An 18,152-nucleotide genomic window follows, 5' to 3' on the forward strand; every position below is an offset into this window, starting at 1 on the left:
AAATGAAAGAGCTCCTCCGACAATGAAATACATAAACATATATTGAATAAATATAGATAATATTACAATAAATAAAAAATATATATAACTAATTTGTTATTCTATCAGACCTGTATTCCTAATAAAGCAATGATATCAACTATTTCTTCTGCAACTTTTCATGTGGCACATCTACCTTTTAGTTTGTAATTGTATCAGCAACACTGTACACCCCGATGAGAAATGCTTTTCTGTTTTATTGCGGATTCGCAGGTGCACATCCATAGGAAATTCTTTCAAACTCACACTTTAATTCTTTTTTATTTACTGTAATTTATAATTTTATTGCCATTTTTAACAAGGAATTAACTATTAACCCTCCTTTAATTGTAAACAAAATAATTAAATTCGGATAATTTTAAGTTTTGTACAATTAAACAGATATATTACATGTAATTGTTGCAATATTTTAAAGGACCATTAGGCCTACTTCTCCGGCCAAATATATTTGTAGACATTCATTCTCACGAGAAAATCCTCTTTAGTATTTTTTATCAAGCGTTACTTTCTTTTTTAAAAAAAGCAAAAAGCAATTGTGAGTAGTTGTTAAAACCGGACATGCATGGTAGATGGGACAAGAGAGTGAGCCCGCTGCGTTGCCAAACTGTGAAAATCTCTAGTGAAAAGTAAGCACTTACGGAGTGTAAGGTTAATAACTTCCCATAAGTGTTTAGATATTGCAACGTTTAAAAAAAACATTGTCCAATTAAAATAACTTTAGAAGTTAATAATACTTAATAATTATCTTACCTCATACAGTTGAGGGATACAATCCAAAAATGCCTTTCAGAAAATCACCACCACATTTTCTTCATATCAGGCACTTTCACTTCACACAGTTGTTTCTTTAATCAATTCATTGAGTAATTCTGAAGAACATTTATTGCATAGAACAATGAATTAATCTATTTTCTTCAGAACAGTTTTAATTCATTGCTAATAGCGAGATATTCACACATTACATTGCTACAGTATTAGATGGTGGGGTGTTTATGTAATTGTTGGTACTTGTGGAAAAATCAAAATTACTTTGCCTATTCTCATGTATAGAATTACATGCTGAACATAAATATTTGATTGTATTTTTTAATAAAAGAACATCTTAAACAAAAAATAGGGTTGGGTACGATAAGCGGACCCAGTCATTTTATATCGAAGAATATAATCATCGATACCTAATATTCGCATCTCGAATCCTAGACCATCAATTGATATAAAAGTATCTATATTGCTAAATAACAATCATATGTTAATTATAACAATCAATTAAAATAAGAGTGTATAAGAATATAGGAAAACTCATAAATAATTAAGAAATGACATAACTAATAAACTAACAGAACAAGATCGATCAAACAGGAAAACTCATAAAAAATTATGAGCCACAATTCATATGGTCAAAATAATTAATCAGTATCGATTGGTTATGTTGATGGTTCTGATTAAGTAATATATAGTTTGCCAATTTCGATATAAAAAACCGGGTCCTCTTATTGTACACTACCCAAAAAATGTTAAAAATTTTGAAAATCCTTGAGCTTTACGTAAATTTTCATTAGACTAATTTTATTATTTGTAATATGAATATTTATTCGTTTGTCACTAGTAGTACAGGCAGTAGTGAAAGTTGTGGATGGAACAAGTGTCCCATTTAAACAAGATCAGTTCTTGTTTTCTGCCTCCCAAAAGGAAGCGATATCGGTGAGAGGGAGGCCTCTCTGTCCCTCTCTACTATTTGCTATCACGCGATATAAGTAAGTTTAGATAAGCTTATCATAGTACTAGTAATACCAAAGTTAACCCTTTGAACCCCAGGCGACGAAATATCGTCGCCGAGAAGATATGCGAAGATCCCCGCGGCGACGATGTATCGTCGCCAATGAAGTTGCGAGAATCCCCGGGCGACGTAATATCGTCGCCATGGTATATGCGTTTAATACATATTTATTTGAAGTCGTAAAATACTTATTTTATGAGTATTAATACATATTTATATGTATTTTATTAAAATACTAATTTTTTTATTTATTTTTTTACTAATTTATTTTTTTAGGTAATATCAGTGATTTTTGTGTTGTACGCTTAGAGGTTTTTACAAGTCACATACTTTTATTAAAAAATTCAAAAAAAGTTTATTTTTAGAGATATCAATATAATTTTTTTTGTACATACACAAAACTAAATTTAGAAAAATAAAATGTGGGTGCCCATGATAAAAATATTTCTTATTTTTTAATTAAAAAATCTTAAAATCAATTTTTTTGCCTAAAAATTTATATACATATATTTTAAAATTATTTTAATGCTGTTAAACATTTTTTTATACTTCAGACTAATCTTTTTCTGTGTATACAATTTCATTCTGGACATTTTGGTGTGTAATACAAGACAATAGCATAAAAAAATAGCAAAAGTATTAATTTTTTACAAACAGTATGCAAAACAGCTGTTTCTGCTCCGGGGATTCTCGGTAGTTCTTAGGTCAAATGATTTTGGTACGTTTTTTCCACCATCAATATTTTGGTCTGGGGTTCAAAGGGTTAAGATAACCTTTATGTGCACTATCTCGAGGGATTTTTTTTAGGCCAGAAATGCTGTTGGCACACTGATGGCTAGGGGCATTTCCGATTAGTTCATTCCCAATCTCAGATCACATTCCATATCGTCCAACTTTTTAGACGTTAGATCACATCATATATATAATGATAAAAAATCATTAAATGCGCAATAGTTAACAACATACAGTTAATATAGGTAATAACATGGTAATATTGTGGTTCAATGGTTCAATATTGTTATCCAAAGGAATAATTCAATATTACAATTTATTTAACTTAGCATATGATTTGAACTTATTAGTTATAGAAATTTTAATGTAAACAATAAACAGCAAGAAGTAACTAAGACTTTGTAAACTTTGAAAATAGCTATGAATTTGAGGAAAATATGTGAGATATTTCTCACAAGTGACTGTTTAAGTAGCTTCAACATCTGGATTTGGCTCCTGGTAACCCATGAAGAGAATTCTTTCCTCCATTTAACTAGAGCGGTTACTCGTTTATATCAAACTGGGCAAGTTGTAATATTGTAAGGTTTCTTTGATATCTAAGTCTAGACCAGTTAGTTTTGTAATTTTATTGTAAAATTTATGTCTTTAATTGTAATGTACAAGATTCTTTTTGTTACTGTTATTTATAACTATTATTGTATGTGATTTTTACATATCAAAGTAGTATATATATATATATATATATATATATATATATATATATATATATATATATATATATATATATAGTCAGTTTAAAATTGATGATCCTTATAAAGTTGCAAGATGAAACATCCCACTGCATATCTTTAGTAAGTTACTTTGCTAAGGTTGCTTTTATTGGGCTAATAAGATAAGCCTAGTGACAGGTGGTTATGAGTTTTGTTAATATGACTGATAAATTTGTTCATGTTTATGATCACTTGATATTTATATTATTAATTAGCCTACTTTTATGCTATCTTAAACAGACACGGCTTGTCAATGTCTAAAATTTGTAAACCATGGTTAGGTGTATCTAGCAATTACTGTACCTCAAAACAGAAGCTCTATATAAGATATCCATACTGTTATAAAAACTCAAATTTATTGCACTAAGAAAGGCAAAACAAAATGGTGATTATTTATAACATCCTAATTACATAAATTATAGTATAAAAAATTTCATAATATCTTGAAAGGTTGATACTACTTCCTCATAGCCTATTTTGTTTAACTGTCAATAGAGCATATGCAAACTAAAAAATTGTATTTCCCCAGTTTGTCTTAACATTTTTGTTGTGGTTGTATATTTTATGCAACTGACAAATCAAATGTAAACAATTTAGTTACTTTCAGAATCGATCTAGAGTGTCTTAAATAACAAGTACTTATCATATCTACCACATAGGTCTTTAATTTTTCTTAAGGTTTGGAAAAAATTTGATTTAAAGGAATTTAACCATAAAAAAATTCACTACAGTTTGATGAGAACTAGGCCACTTAACTAATAACATTGAACTATATAAGCCACTAATGCCACGGTATATGATTAATTCAGTTAGTAACTTCCAAAATTACCGAAAATTCATTTTAAAATAACGCAGATATCTGCAACACATAATAAAAACATAACAATATTATAATCACTATACGCGTGTTCCACCATTTTTACACAGCTGACTAAATCCTTTCCATGTAACAACAGTGACACTTTCAATCCAAAGAGCATGAAAATATAATATTGTATAATAATGCTTTGAGAAACTGGAAAATCATAAATTTGTTTCAGTACTATTGTATTTCATAAAATATTTTCTTTTATTTATTTATTATAAGCTTCACATAGGTTTATAATTTTCAGCATAGCTAAAGATAAACATATGAATTGTCAATGTTAAAAATAAACTAATAAACTAAACTAAACTAATCAAGAAACAGTTACATATCTGCAAATCTTAGTAAACTTGGTCTAAAAATTCAATAATAGGAACTAGTAAACAACTGTTATTCATTTAAGTATTCATCAACTGAATAGTATGCCCGGTTAATGAGGTAGCACTTTAGGGAAGTTTTAAATGCATTTATGGAATTCTCCTTCTTTAGATTTGGAGGTAATTTATTATAGATTTTAAGAGCTGAATAATAAGGATCCTGCTCGCATTGTTTTAATCGGTGTATGGGGTATTGTAAGGGTTGATTTCTGATGTTATGATGGTGCAATACTTGATTTTTTTTAAAGAGTTGTTATTAGTTTTAAATAGTAATAAGATTTCTAGAATATATAAAGATGGTAAAGTGAGAATGTTATGGTTTTTAAAAAGGGTTTGCAGGATTGTCTCTTTTTAAGTTTGAACATGATTCTAATGATATATTTCTGAGTTTTGAACATTTGTTTTGATAACACCGAATTTCCCCAAAATACAACCCCATACCTCAGATGCGATTAAACATAACCATAGTAAACTGCTTTCACAGTATCTAAACTAGCCACATGAGAGATAGTTCTTAATGCGAAACAGGCTGAATGTAACTTCTTTTCTATAAAGACTATATGTCCTTTCCACGATATTGAATTATCCACAACTAAACCCAGAAATTTACATGGCGATGTTACTTTAATATTAGTTAGGTTAAAGTTAGTATACGTGCTTGCCGATTGGAGTGTTGAGAATATTAATAATTGGCTTTTATTTTCATTGAGCAGTAGCCCATTTGCTGAGAACCACTGTCCTGCTTCGTCAGTTGCTTAATTAATTTTATTTTCTAAATCATCAAGAGATTTTGATTTTATAGTAAGAGTGGTGTCGTCAGCAAACAGAACTACAGATGATGTAGTTAGGTTATCTGGGAAATCGTTCACGTAAATGAGAAATAGTAGTGGACCCAGCACTGAGCCCTGGGGAACGCCACGATCAATCAGTTGCCAGTGGGAAGAAAACTTGACAGAAGAGTTATTTTTAATTGTAACCTTTTGTTTCTTATTTAATAAATATGAAGATAATAGACTGTGAACTGAGCCTCTTAAGCCATAAAATTCGAATTTCTTTAACAATATACTATGTTCAACACAGTCAAAAGCCTTTGAAAGGTCGCAGAATAGGGATGCAGTATGATGTTTTTTGTCAATTGAACATAAAATTGTGTCAGTTAGTTCAAAAACTGCTGAGGCTGTTGATGAGTTTGGTTTAAAACCAAATTGATTTTTACACAAAATGTTATATTTAGTTAAATGTTTAAGAATTCTGACTGCGATTACTTTTTCGAAAATTTTGGAAATTACTGGAAGAAGGGCTATAGGACGGTAGTTTGACATGTCAGTTTTATCATTTTTCTTATGGGTAGGTTTAATTAGTGAGTATTTTAGTTTTTCAGGAAAAATACCATTTGAAAAACAATTATTAATGAAAAGAGCTAAAGGCTTTGATATAATTGAGGCTGATACTTTTAATGTGCGAGTTGGAACTTCATCCCATCCAAAAAATATATTTTATAAAAAATAATTCCTTAAAAATATAAAAGAATTATATTAAGATTACCAAGATAAGATTGAATTATAAACCATTGCCCTTTTAGACTTAGAAAGTCTTTTTTATTAGAATAAGTTATGCATATGAGTAACAAATATTTTTTTACTACAAAACAGTCATTATGTGGGAAATTTGTATTATTTGGTCAAGTGATTTTTGTCATCGGGTCAGTTGTTGCATAAGGGCTTTTTATTACTTTGACTAATATTTAATGAAATATGGACAATAAATAAATATGATACACCAAAAGTCAATGGCTGATAACAACTTTGTATTTAGTTCCAGTAGTTTATTCCAAATGTGGGTTCGTCATATTAATCGCCTATCGAGGCTATTCCAAAAATTTCTCATCATTTTGTTTAGTTAGGTGAATGTTGTTAAGAAAATAATGTGCACAAGTAATTTCTCACGTTAAGAGTAAATGTAACATGAACAGATTTATTTTTATTTACTTCCATTCTCCAGCTTTTGAGCCAATCAGACGTTGAATTCAAACATCCTGCAAGATCTAAAAGCCACAAATGGGTTATGATGAGAAACCAAAACTGCAGTTGCATGTGCAAAAGATGCAATTGACATCTGGAATCGTTGATTTATCTCTTGTGAAGAGTGTGAACAAAAGAGGGCTCAAATACATTCCCCTGCTGAACTCCAGATTCAATTTTTTTAATACTTAAATAATAGTTTTGAATCTCGTAATTCTGAAGTATCTTTCAAATAGATAATATTTTAATAACATTGCAGAAAGTACACAGTAGAAGCTATTTTAGGCCATCGTGCTTGTTTTTGTCGAATGTCCGGCTTACATAAAAACAATGCAGAACACAATAATGGTAACATTATTTACTTTTTCAATAGTTTGCTGGATTTCATTAACCACTCTGGGTACTTGTTCAGTTGAATGGGTCCCTCGAACAACGTTGTAACTGACAAAAGTTAAATTTTTCAGGAAGTGAAAAAAACTTTCTGGTTGGGATATTTTCTGTGGAGATGAAGTTATTTTGATGTAAAACTATTCATTGTATAAAATAACAACTATATAACAAATATGAACTTTAAATGTATTGCGTAACTTGAGTTGTAAGTGGATTTACATCCAAATTTTATGGAACAACGTTGTAACTAACGTTAGTTACAACGTTGTTCTTCGGACAAGTCACAGTTTAAAATATGGGCTTTGAAAAGATGACACTAGAGTTCAGATAAACAGTAGTTTATTGTTATGTAATACTTAAGTAAGACACAATTGATATGTATTTATAAAAAAGGACTTTACAATAGTCATTGTTCATTTTACTAAAATATTCAATCATGTAAAATTTTACATTTTATTCATGTAAACTATATTGGTTATTCCACCGCAATATTCTCGTAAAATGGAACATACTCTTGAGGTATGTACCTGCACATATCCAGTAAGTCTTTTTTCTTAGCAGCTTTGATTGGTAAGGGGCCTTCATATAACCGTGGGAATTGTTGAACTACAACGGGAGGATGTCTACGCACCTCCTTCTTTGAAGGCCTCTTCTTCTGTGAAGTGCTCGTCTTTGATGTATTTACATCATCTCGTTCTCTGATTATTTTGGATAATACATGACCATACCATGGCTGTAATACATTGTGAGCCGTCCTGCCGCGCAAAGTAGTTGGGTCGTCTGCAGTCATTTGATACCAAACATGGTTTGTAATATTGAACTTATTTGTGGCCAAGCTATTCAACACAATGTCTGTGTTTTTAAAGTCCTCAGTGTTCATAAGACAAACAGTAAAAGGGTGATTTGAATTTGCATGAGCTATTATTTCAACCCATTGGAAGGGGATATAAACGTGCTTGCCTTTTTTTGCCTTTTCTATCAAAGCGAAATCTCGATCGCATGGGAGGAAGCTATGACCTGTAGTCATGAATTTTTGTTCAACGGTAGTAAAGAAATGATTGGTCACCAGGGTCTGCATTACACCTATCAATCTCCAGTTATTGTTTTGGCCGATGCAGCGGTCTGACCAAAGCTTCAGTGTACGGGTTTGGCCTGGTTTGAGCTTTTGAAAGTTGAGTTCAATATACTTTAAGATACATGATGCTATTTCCGCTGATCCCCGTTTTCCTACAGTTTCATTCCATAAAAACATACAAGCTTCATTCTTGCCCATGTCGTGTACTGCTAAATTGTAGCATGAGAGCTGTCGTTGATAAAATACATTGTTGTGTGTGAGATTAGGGCAAAACAAAACCTGCTGAAGGTCTACACACAAAACTACATCGGTAGGATTTTGTTGAGCATCTACCTTGTCTTTATCCAGAGCCTTGTAAGCAGCATCTGCCCTAAAATGATGTATTTTACTTTCAGCCTCTATTTTCTTTCTTTCGTTTTCATTTTTACACTCTGCAAGTTGAATGTATAGGCGATCACAATAGGCACATGTATCGGACCTTGGCAGACCAAATCGTAATTTAAAATTACTGTTAAAAATGTCACGGTATAAGTGAAGTTTTACATTGTTCTCTGGATGCTGAATGCGAAAAAGTTCCCACATTTTTGTAACATTCAATGACGGATCCAAACATTTTGATTGGCTGTCTCTCCGTGAATAGTGATTTTCCATATATGGGAATGAGAGAATATGCTGTTTTATAAGCTCTTTGGTCTCTTCAGAAACATGTCCATGTTTACCATGGGACCATCGGCAATCAGATAAGGGCTTATTAAATTTGATTTTGTCTACAAGCATCTGGATACGACGAGGAGTGATTTGAAAAATGTGGCACATTGTTTTTTGACAAATGCGAATGTTACTATCTGTTCTGGGGAGATAATACTCAACAGTACAATGCCTCTTGGAAATATCTTCACTCACCGTATGGCGATTGATATCAACTACCTTGATACACGAGTTGGCGAGGAATGCAGTCTGGCTGTTGTAACTCAATCCGTGAAAGTTCTTGAAGTGTTGTAGGACTTCCTCATGATTAAGTTGACCACATTATAACTTGCAGCTGCATTGTCTACCCTGTAAGCAAACAAAGTGTATTAATATAGGTGCCTTTTCAATTTATTATTTTTGTTATAATTAAATTTTTGTTAAATTATTGAGCAAATCAGAAGAGTAGTTTGGAGATATACGTGATGTATGGTGTTGAACAGAGCAATAGAATCAGATTTTTAATCGGCTTCAACCAAACACAAAAGGTTAATTTAAATTTCAATTAATTAAAAAATGCATTGGAACCTTAGTTTAGTTATTATTATTAATTTTAAAAAAACATAGTGTTTGTGAAGACGTGTTTATACCAGGTTGTTTTACTATAAGTATTAGGTGTAGATACAACGTTGTTCTGCTTACCATATCAGGTGGCAATTTTCCAGGAACGGGCTTCTTCCTCTTGGAAATGTAGGGGTACCCAGCATCCCTGGCTCTTTTGCGGTTGGTGTCTTTCCATTGATTAATCTTCATTTTGCGTTTTCTTCCCTTATTCAAACGATTTTGAACGCCGGGTGAAATGACAACGCCAGGTTCGGACGACATCATGCTAGATACAACGTTGTGGTTGTTCTGAGCGCGGATGGCAGTTTCCCGCCAATTCGATCAGCCGTTCAAGGCTGCCAGGGCGGTTTTATTCAAAACAAAATTTACCACACGATGCAGAATGATAGTTACAACGTTGTTCCGCGAAAAAGTCATTTTCATAAAAGTTGTCAGTTACAACGTTGTTTGAGGGACCCATTCAGTTATAGAATGTTGGCATCTGAATCCAAATTGATGATTCGGAATCACATCTAGCTAAGTAATCAATGACTGTAACCATTTCAAAATCAATTTTTCAAAAAGCTTTAGTGGTATTTCAGAGGCTTAAAGAAACCTGATAAAGTGGTTTGCTGCGTTTCGGGATAACCCAAATTTAAACGGATGACCGCTGTGTTGTAAAGTGCATTTTCATGGTGTTGAGTTTATATCAGTATTGAATATAGTATTACTATTAACTTAGAAGAGAGCAGCTACGGTTGATCGCAACCCGGATGGATACGCCTACTAATCACTTTAGTTATTAAATCACAAAATTATTGCGCTTCTTTTTTTAACCACAACAACGCGTTACTACTTGACTTAATTAATACACATTATGACTTAATAAACCATCAACAAATAATAAGCTTCCAATCTTTACAAATAGAGAGCGCTTTCATTCATGTATCTTTCGCTGTCAACGAACTCTTTTTTTATTTCATTTAAGCCTCAGCGTCTTAGCTATGCCGGCTTCGGTGTTCACGGGTTTTTATTGTCAAAGTACACGATTGAACCTCCTCGGAATTTGAACCAGTGATCTCTCAGTTAGAGATCCAAGACTATAACCATTAGTCTACGGATGAAGACAAAAATTTTTGATGTTGATCATATATCGTATATATTTTTTTAACAACATTTTATTTGTTTACAATCTGTTCAATTTGAGAAGAACAATAAGTAAATATTATATACAGACAACATTGACAATTAAAATTGAGTTAGATGTTAACCACTGTTAACACTAACATAATTAATTCAAGAACATAAAAGGTAGATCCAGAATGGTAGTTCGGTGGAGTCTGTACACATTTTTAGAATTATCAAGTAGATTTACCACAAGGTGGTTTGGATGATCTCCTAATCTTGAAAGATAAATGCGACTGAATTTGGTTATTTCTTCTTTGACTGTTGGGATGTTCAAATCTTGATGTAGCGTTTTATTGGAAACGTACCATCGGGCTTTTGCAATTTTTTTAACACTTTTGATTGATACCGTTGTGATATCTTCAGATTTGAGTTGCTTGCTGTGCCCCAAAACTGCACACCATATATGTCCGTACAGGATTTATGATAGTTTTATATAATACAGGGTCATCGAAAAATAAAGCCTAGATTTTAAATAACTGTCATAAAAAACTATTAAAGGTAATTTAAAAGTTGTAGTCTTAAAATGTGCGGAAAGAAATAATTTTTTTTTCATACCTTAGTATGTTTCAATGTGAGCACCGTTCGTTGCCCTGCAGATATCAAGTCTGTAGTCAACTTCCTGCCACGTGCGTCCAATCATATCTGGCGTAACAGTTAAGATTGCGGAAGAAATTCGCTCCCGAAGATGGTCCAAATCCCAAATCTTTTCTGCGTAAACTAAATTTTTTATGTACCCCCAGAAAAAGAAATCCAAAGGGGTAAGATCAGGACTTCTAGGAGGCCATGAAATGGGGGCTGCTCTACCAACCCAACCGTTTGGGAAGCGTGCGTTTAGTGCAGCGCGTACCTCGCGATGGTAGTGAGGTGGAGCCCCATCTTGCATAAAAATGATTCGCTGTCCAGTCTGTTGTTCGATATCGTCTAATTGGGGGAACACAAACAGTTCAAGCATGTCCAGGTAAACTAGGCCTGTAATGGTTTTTTCTACAAAAAAGAAAGGTCCAATAACTTTGTCATGAAATAACGCGCACCACACATTGAGTTTGGGAGAATCACGCACATACTCGTGGATTTCGTTTGGCTGTTGCGATCCCCATACACGGCAATTGTGACGATTTACACATCCATTTATGTGAAACGTAGCTTCATCACTAAACAACACTCTCTGTAGAAAATTTGGATTATCATCAATTTCATTTAACATAAAACTTGCAAATTCAGTTCGTTTAACGAAGATAATTAAGTTAAATGCAACAGTTAAAACATCTTTATTGAAGACTGTATAATGAATGAATAAATATTGGAATTTAAACAACAACAAAAACAAATAATAGTCAGCTGACTATGTCACATCTCCCTTCCTCAGGAAGTGTAAGTGTAATCCTTCAGGTAATTGGGTTTACCATATCTCTTGGCAATATGCTGTGAGTTGCGTCGATAAAGTTTTCCTTTGCTTTCCATTATGTAAGACCTGGGGTTTACTTTGTCTTTAATTACTCCATCTAACACCCAACTTCGATGACCCTTTCTTAGCTTTACGTTCTCTCCAGGTTTAAACTCTGGCTTTGGAACTGCACCTCTATCTCCATACATGTTTTGTTTTTCTCTCGCTTCAGAGAGTTGTTGATGCACTTTCTTTGGATCAATTATTGATGGCAATAGAAGCGCATCATCAATTGGAACCAATGTCTGTGTCCTTCTAGACATTAGCCTTTGTGCTGGAGAACCTAGATCTGTTGATCGTGGAGTGTTTCTATGATTCAACAGAGCTTCAAATAAGTCTGTTCCGTCTTGATAACATCGCCTGACCAAGTTTTTCGCTGTCTGAACAAACCTCTCTGCCAATCGTTCGAAGTAACCAGAGTAGCTGTCACCAAGAACAAGGTAACTTTTGCCTTTGAACTTAAAATAATCAGCTGCTGTAACCTCCCATGGCCTAATTGGAATTTGTTTACTTTTGATGGGTTCTTTTATTTCTGCCCTGCTCTGACTTTGGCATACTGTGCATGATCGTATGAAGTCACTCAAATCTTCAAACATGTTGGGCCAGTACAAGGATTCTCTTGCCCTTTGATAACAAGATTGAATTCCTTGATGTCCAGTATGAATAGCTTTGATAATATCCGTTTTCATACCATTTGGAATTACAACTTTGGTTCCTTTGAACACAAACTCCATCTTCAACCATCATTTCATCTCTGAAATTCCAAAATAAGTGCAAGCTCTTAGGTAACTCAGTTTTGATTTAGGCCAACCATTTTGTATTACTTGTATTAGTTCTTGTAAGGTGGAACTTTTCAATGTTTCCTCTTTGACTCTTAAAAGCTGATTGTATGGATGTATTGAGAAGATTGATATCACTTCAAGGTCTTTTTCCTGCATAGTAGTATTTTCAGCCGTTTTACAGTCCCTACTTAAAACATCTGCAATGTGCATATTTGTTCCTTTGATCTTGGTTTCTTCTCGACTTTTACCAATAAAACAGTTTACTTCAACCTCACCTAAGACTTCAATGAAATGTTTGCTATACGAAACAAGGCGTTTAGTTGCTGATGAAGACATAGGTACGTCGAGGCGCTCTGCAATTTTTCTTGGCAGTACGTTACAAGCTGCTCCTGAATCAATGTTTGCATTGAAGCTTATGTTGCTTGTGTTTACTGTAACTACCCATCGGTCGTTCGCCTCACTACGAGCAATTTCCATTACACCTAAATATTGTTCCTCTGTGGTATCCTTCTTACTTGCATTGTTAGATTGTTCGACCATAGAAACTCCTGGCATTGAAGTTTTTGATTCAGACCTGCAATACCTAGCAAAGTGGTTGAGCTTAGAACATTTCAAACACTCCTTGCCAAATGCGGGACACTTACGTGGACCATGCTGGTTTCCGCAGTTTCTACATTGGAATATAAGATTTCTACCTAAATTACTATTCTTGTTTAAACTTTTAAAACTTTTATTGACAACTTGACAAATCGCAGGCTGGTTATGCAGTGGTTCAAGCTGTTGACTGGCTACCTGATCTATACTTGGTGTTGTATTTTGTAAGGCTCCCAATTGTTTCTTAGTTTGCTCGACTAGTCGTGCCATTTCTGTTGCCCTGCTTAGAGTAAGTTTTTGGTTCTAGCAACAGTTTTTCTTTTAGGCAGGTGTCGCTTAGTCCAACTACCAGCCTATCTCTAATAAGTTCGTCCTTTAGAACCCCATACTCACAGTCCTGAGCTAAGTTTCTCAGTCGTGAGATGAATTCACCTACGCTCTCAGTTTCATTTTGGACCGCAATATTAAACATGTATCTAATGTAAATAATATTCTTCTGAGGAGAAAAATAACCATCAAAATGTTTTATTACTGTTCCTAAATCTGACTTTGCTTTTCCAGATAGTGAGAAACTGTTAAATACTGGTATTGCTTCATACCCTAATATGGTCATGAATGTAGCTACTTTAACCTCACCTTCTTTTTCCTTCAACCCGGTTGCCTTGGCAAAGAACTCAAAGCTTTGTTTCCAGATTTTCCAGTTTTTGGAATCTCCATCTTCTGATATAGAAAAAGGCTTGGGTGGCTTTACTTTCAACATCTTCTGACACCAACTAAGATAATTAAGTTAAATGCAACAGTTAAAACATCTTTATTGAAGACTGTATAATGAATGAATAAATATTGGAATGTAAACAACAACAAAAACAAATAATAGTCAGCTGACTATGTCACAGTTTAGGGCGGTCGGTAGGTTTTATTTGCTGTTTTATCTGAATTTTATACGCATGAAGTCTTAGCCGTTTGTGCAGTACATTTTGTATTGTTGTTTTTGGAATGTTTAGTTGAAGACTTCATCGAGCAATGGATTTTTTTGGGCTCCTAACACAAGATTGCCAGATACGCTCAACATTCTCTTCTGATGTTCTTGGTCGGCCTGGTCTAGATTTTTTGCCGACGGTCCCTGTTTCCCTAAACTGGTTAAACCATCGAACGATAGCTTTGTTATCAGGTGCTGTTTGACCCGGATATGTTCTCCGAAAGAGCCGCTGTACACTGACAATTGACTTTGACTCCGCGTACCAAATCACGCACTGTGCTTTTTGTTGCACGGTCAACATCGTACTGAGCGGCGGCGCGTCTGTGGCCGGCTGACCTTGACGATTGCGCAGCTTGTCTGCGCATCACAAAGATAGGGAAACACAATCAGACGAACTAAAAACAAAACTTGCGTTCACCAGTTATCGTCCAGTGAAAGAATTACTCATTTAACATGAAAGGTTTTGATGTTATAATTTTATTAAATCTAGGCATTATTTTTCGATGACACTGTATTATCTTCTTCTTCAAACTAAGTTTTGATTTAGATCCGAGTAGCCAATTCATTTTATTTGTTTTAAAATTTAGCTGTTGTCTTGTAATGACTCATTTCATACACCCATCTCACATTCATTGCAATATTTAATTTAATTTAGAAATGTATTAGTAATAATAATTAAATAATTAAGGAATAACTAGTTATGAATTGTATCAAATTTTAATACAGATAATAATAAATACAAAATTAATCAAAATTCACCTTATTACATAAAAACTCAAAAGTTATAAAGTAAACTAAAGTCAGTGATACAGTGTGCAGGGATGATTGTTGAGTGAAGAGAGCAGAGGTTTAAAAGTTTAGAGGAGAGAGGAATATAGAAGAACAAAAAACCCAGGAACATTTGATTTGGCTAAAAATTCAAAATTAATACAATTAAAATTTAACAATTTTTTTTTCAAATTACAATATATTTATTAAAAACAAAACCTAATATTTATATTTCATTAAGCCAGCTCGACCACCCTGCCCTAAAATTTAAGAACTGCATTTAAAAAAATGTACCATTATTGTATCCTCCACCTTGTTTCAAAATTCAAACCTGTACGTCAATTAATTTATCATCATTAAAGTTCACATTTGTACTATACTGAGTTATTTATTATTTCTATCTGTAATCATCAGAATACAAATTTTGTTTAACCATTTATTTAAAGTGTATAGTAGTAGTATATTACAGTCTCTTTGTCCAAATGTGGGATTTCCATGGAAGACTTCTGTCTAAGCGCATGCCCAGATAATTTTCTACTTCAATTACTTGGGGTAAGTAAACGTTATTCAATGTAACTGGAGGACAAGAATTTTTATTTAACGTAAACATTATGTGAGCTGATTTAGTTTCGTCAATTTTAATTCTCCATGTCTTAAACCAATTAGCAATCGCATCTAAGCTCTGTTATAAGTAATGAGATGCTCGAACACAATCTTTATGGACTGACAAAATTGCAGTATCATCTGCGAAAGTTGCAATTTGAGTATGTTCATTTTCTGGGAGGTTAGCGGTATATAGTAAGTATAAAAGTGGACCAAGTACACTTCCTTGAAGAACTCCGGATTCTATTGAAAGCAGCTGAGTAAGAACATCATGGTATTTTATTTGAAAAGATCGGTTTGAAAGATACGATTTTAGTATTGAAAAAACAGAACGAGGCAAAAACTACTTAATTTTGTATAATAGACCAGTATGCCACACCTTATCAAACGCTTGACTGACATCTAAAAAGTAGCCGAACAATAACTTTTATTTTCTAAGCACTCCCGTATCATTTTAACTATTCTATGGACTTGTATTGTGCCATGTTTTCGCCTAAACCCAAACTGATGAGCAGGTACTACAGAATCTTCATCAATTACTGATTGTAGTCTTCTCAGAAGAAGCTTTTCAAACTGTTTTGAAATAATAGGTAAGAGGCTTATTGGTCTGTACGAGGTCAGCTGAGTGAGGGGCTTCCCTGGTTTTGGGCTGACAATTAGCTGGGCTCTTTTAAATTGAACGGGTATGTGTTCTAGTCTCAATATGGCGTTAAATAAGAATGTTAAGAATATAATAGCTTTACTTGGAAGTTCTTTCAGTATTTTTCCAGTAATAGAGTCGTAGCCAGGAGACTAATGAGGATTGAGATAGTGAGTTGTAACTGAACGAACTTCAGATGGTTTGAATTTTCGTAACGGGAAATCGAGTTGAAGTGGAGGATCTAAATACTCGTGTATTTCCTCTTCGTTATTTACAAAGGCGTCATTTGGTTTGCAATCATTGATGAAATATTCTGCAAATGCCTCAGATTTTTCATTATTACTTTTCACCCAATTTCCATCAGGTTTTAAAATAGGGGAAAGGGATATATTAGGCTGCTTAACTCTTTTAGTTACTTTCCATAACGAATAGTCTGTAGCTTTGGTTGCTGAGAGAGATTGGGTATACTCTTCAAACCACTGGTTTTTAATATTAAACAATAATATTTTCAGATGTTGAGCTGCCCTGTTGAAGTTTGCCTTATCATTTGCATTTCTACCATATGTTTTGCCATATTCTTCTTAATCTTCTTAGTGATTTTTTTCTTGATGTAGTTAGGGTAATATAACCCTGTCTTGTCAACTTTTGAAGAACGCTGTAAGGGTGTCGCCACTTTGGCAGAACATTGCAAACAATCAATAAAGTAGTCTGTTGCATTTTCTAAATCCTCAACACTTTTCAACGAAATGTTCAAATTCAAATTTTCATTTAATGATTCACGAAATCGAACCCAGTTAGTAAATTTTTTATGTAACATTTGACTTGACTTTTTTTTAAATACTTCTGTGCTTAAATTAAGTACAATTGGCGAATGATCAAAAAATAGATCAAGGCAGGATTTGATATCTGTGTAGTTTTGATTAATACCTTTTGTAACAAAAAATCGAACAAATCTGGATTTTTTTTCTCATATCAGATGGCCAGTATGTAGGTTCACCCGTAGAAAGAAAATTATAATGATTATTATTTAGAACCTTTAACAGTTGTCGTCCTCTAGGAGTGGCAAAACGAGAACCCCATGCTGGGTGTTTCGCGTTGTAATTACCTCCTGCTATAAATTTATTTCCCAATGTAGTGAAAAACTGTTCAAATTGTTGTTTGGTTATAACATGTCTGGAGGGACAATAAATTGCTGAAAATGTAATAGGGCCTAACCAATCTTCAAGAACAATGCTGGAAGCTTGAGGGGGATTCTCTCTAAAGCTGAGTAGTTCATGTTTAATTGTGTCTTTTACTAAAATGGCACTACCCCCATGGGCCGTATTGTCAGGATGATTGGTATAATATAATGTGTAGTTAGGAATTTTAAAATAACTTCAGTCTGTTAAATGAGTTTCTGAAATACGTAAGACGTCTAAGTTATATTGGGTGATGAATAACTGGACTTCTTGACTATGCTGAGTCAAGCCGTTGGCATTCCATAAAGCGATTTTGATAAGAATATTCATCTTAGACGAGAAAGAATAGTAGTCAGCAGATTAAGTAATGCACTAATCTGTCCTGCTTGTTTATATAACATATTTTCAAATCGTTCAAAAGATTTTTGTATTATGTTAGAGAAACTTTCAGATTCATCTATGTGTCTGTTAGATTCTTGTTCCCTAGAAGGAAAACTGTAATTTCTGTGATGATTCTGTACAGCTTGTGCGAAAGTTACCCCTTCAGTAACCAAACTATTTTGAGAGGACTGGTTTCTTTAACATTAGTTGGGTTGTTTCGTCTAGAATGATCGTGGTTGGTTTCTAAAGACTTCTTTCT

At 33.5% G+C, this 18,152-nt stretch overlaps 2 protein-coding genes across 13 annotated transcripts in view; one reads left to right on the plus strand and one right to left on the minus strand.

Annotated features, from left to right (window-relative positions):
* Positions 1–4,233, minus strand: part of LOC124356131 (zinc finger protein 436-like) — a 235,532-nt gene extending 231,299 nt beyond the window's left edge. For 5 of the 8 annotated variants that reach the window (XR_006921815.1, XR_006921814.1, XM_046807290.1 and 2 more), the window contains exon 1: positions 790–1,193. The gene's annotated coding sequence lies outside the window, so the exon portion shown is untranslated. Of the gene's footprint in view, positions 1–789; positions 1,194–3,970 lie in introns of those variants that run through there. The other 3 variants (XM_046807287.1, XM_046807288.1, XM_046807286.1) reach the window with 3 other exon arrangements.
* LOC124356129 (longitudinals lacking protein, isoforms A/B/D/L-like) overlaps positions 1–18,152 on the plus strand; it is a 605,681-nt gene that overhangs the window by 354,523 nt on the left and 233,006 nt on the right. The window lies entirely within an intron of this gene.

This window comes from Homalodisca vitripennis, chromosome 2 (genome assembly GCF_021130785.1).
Source record: "Homalodisca vitripennis isolate AUS2020 chromosome 2, UT_GWSS_2.1, whole genome shotgun sequence".
NCBI classification, from domain to species: Eukaryota; Metazoa; Arthropoda; class Insecta; order Hemiptera; family Cicadellidae; genus Homalodisca; species Homalodisca vitripennis.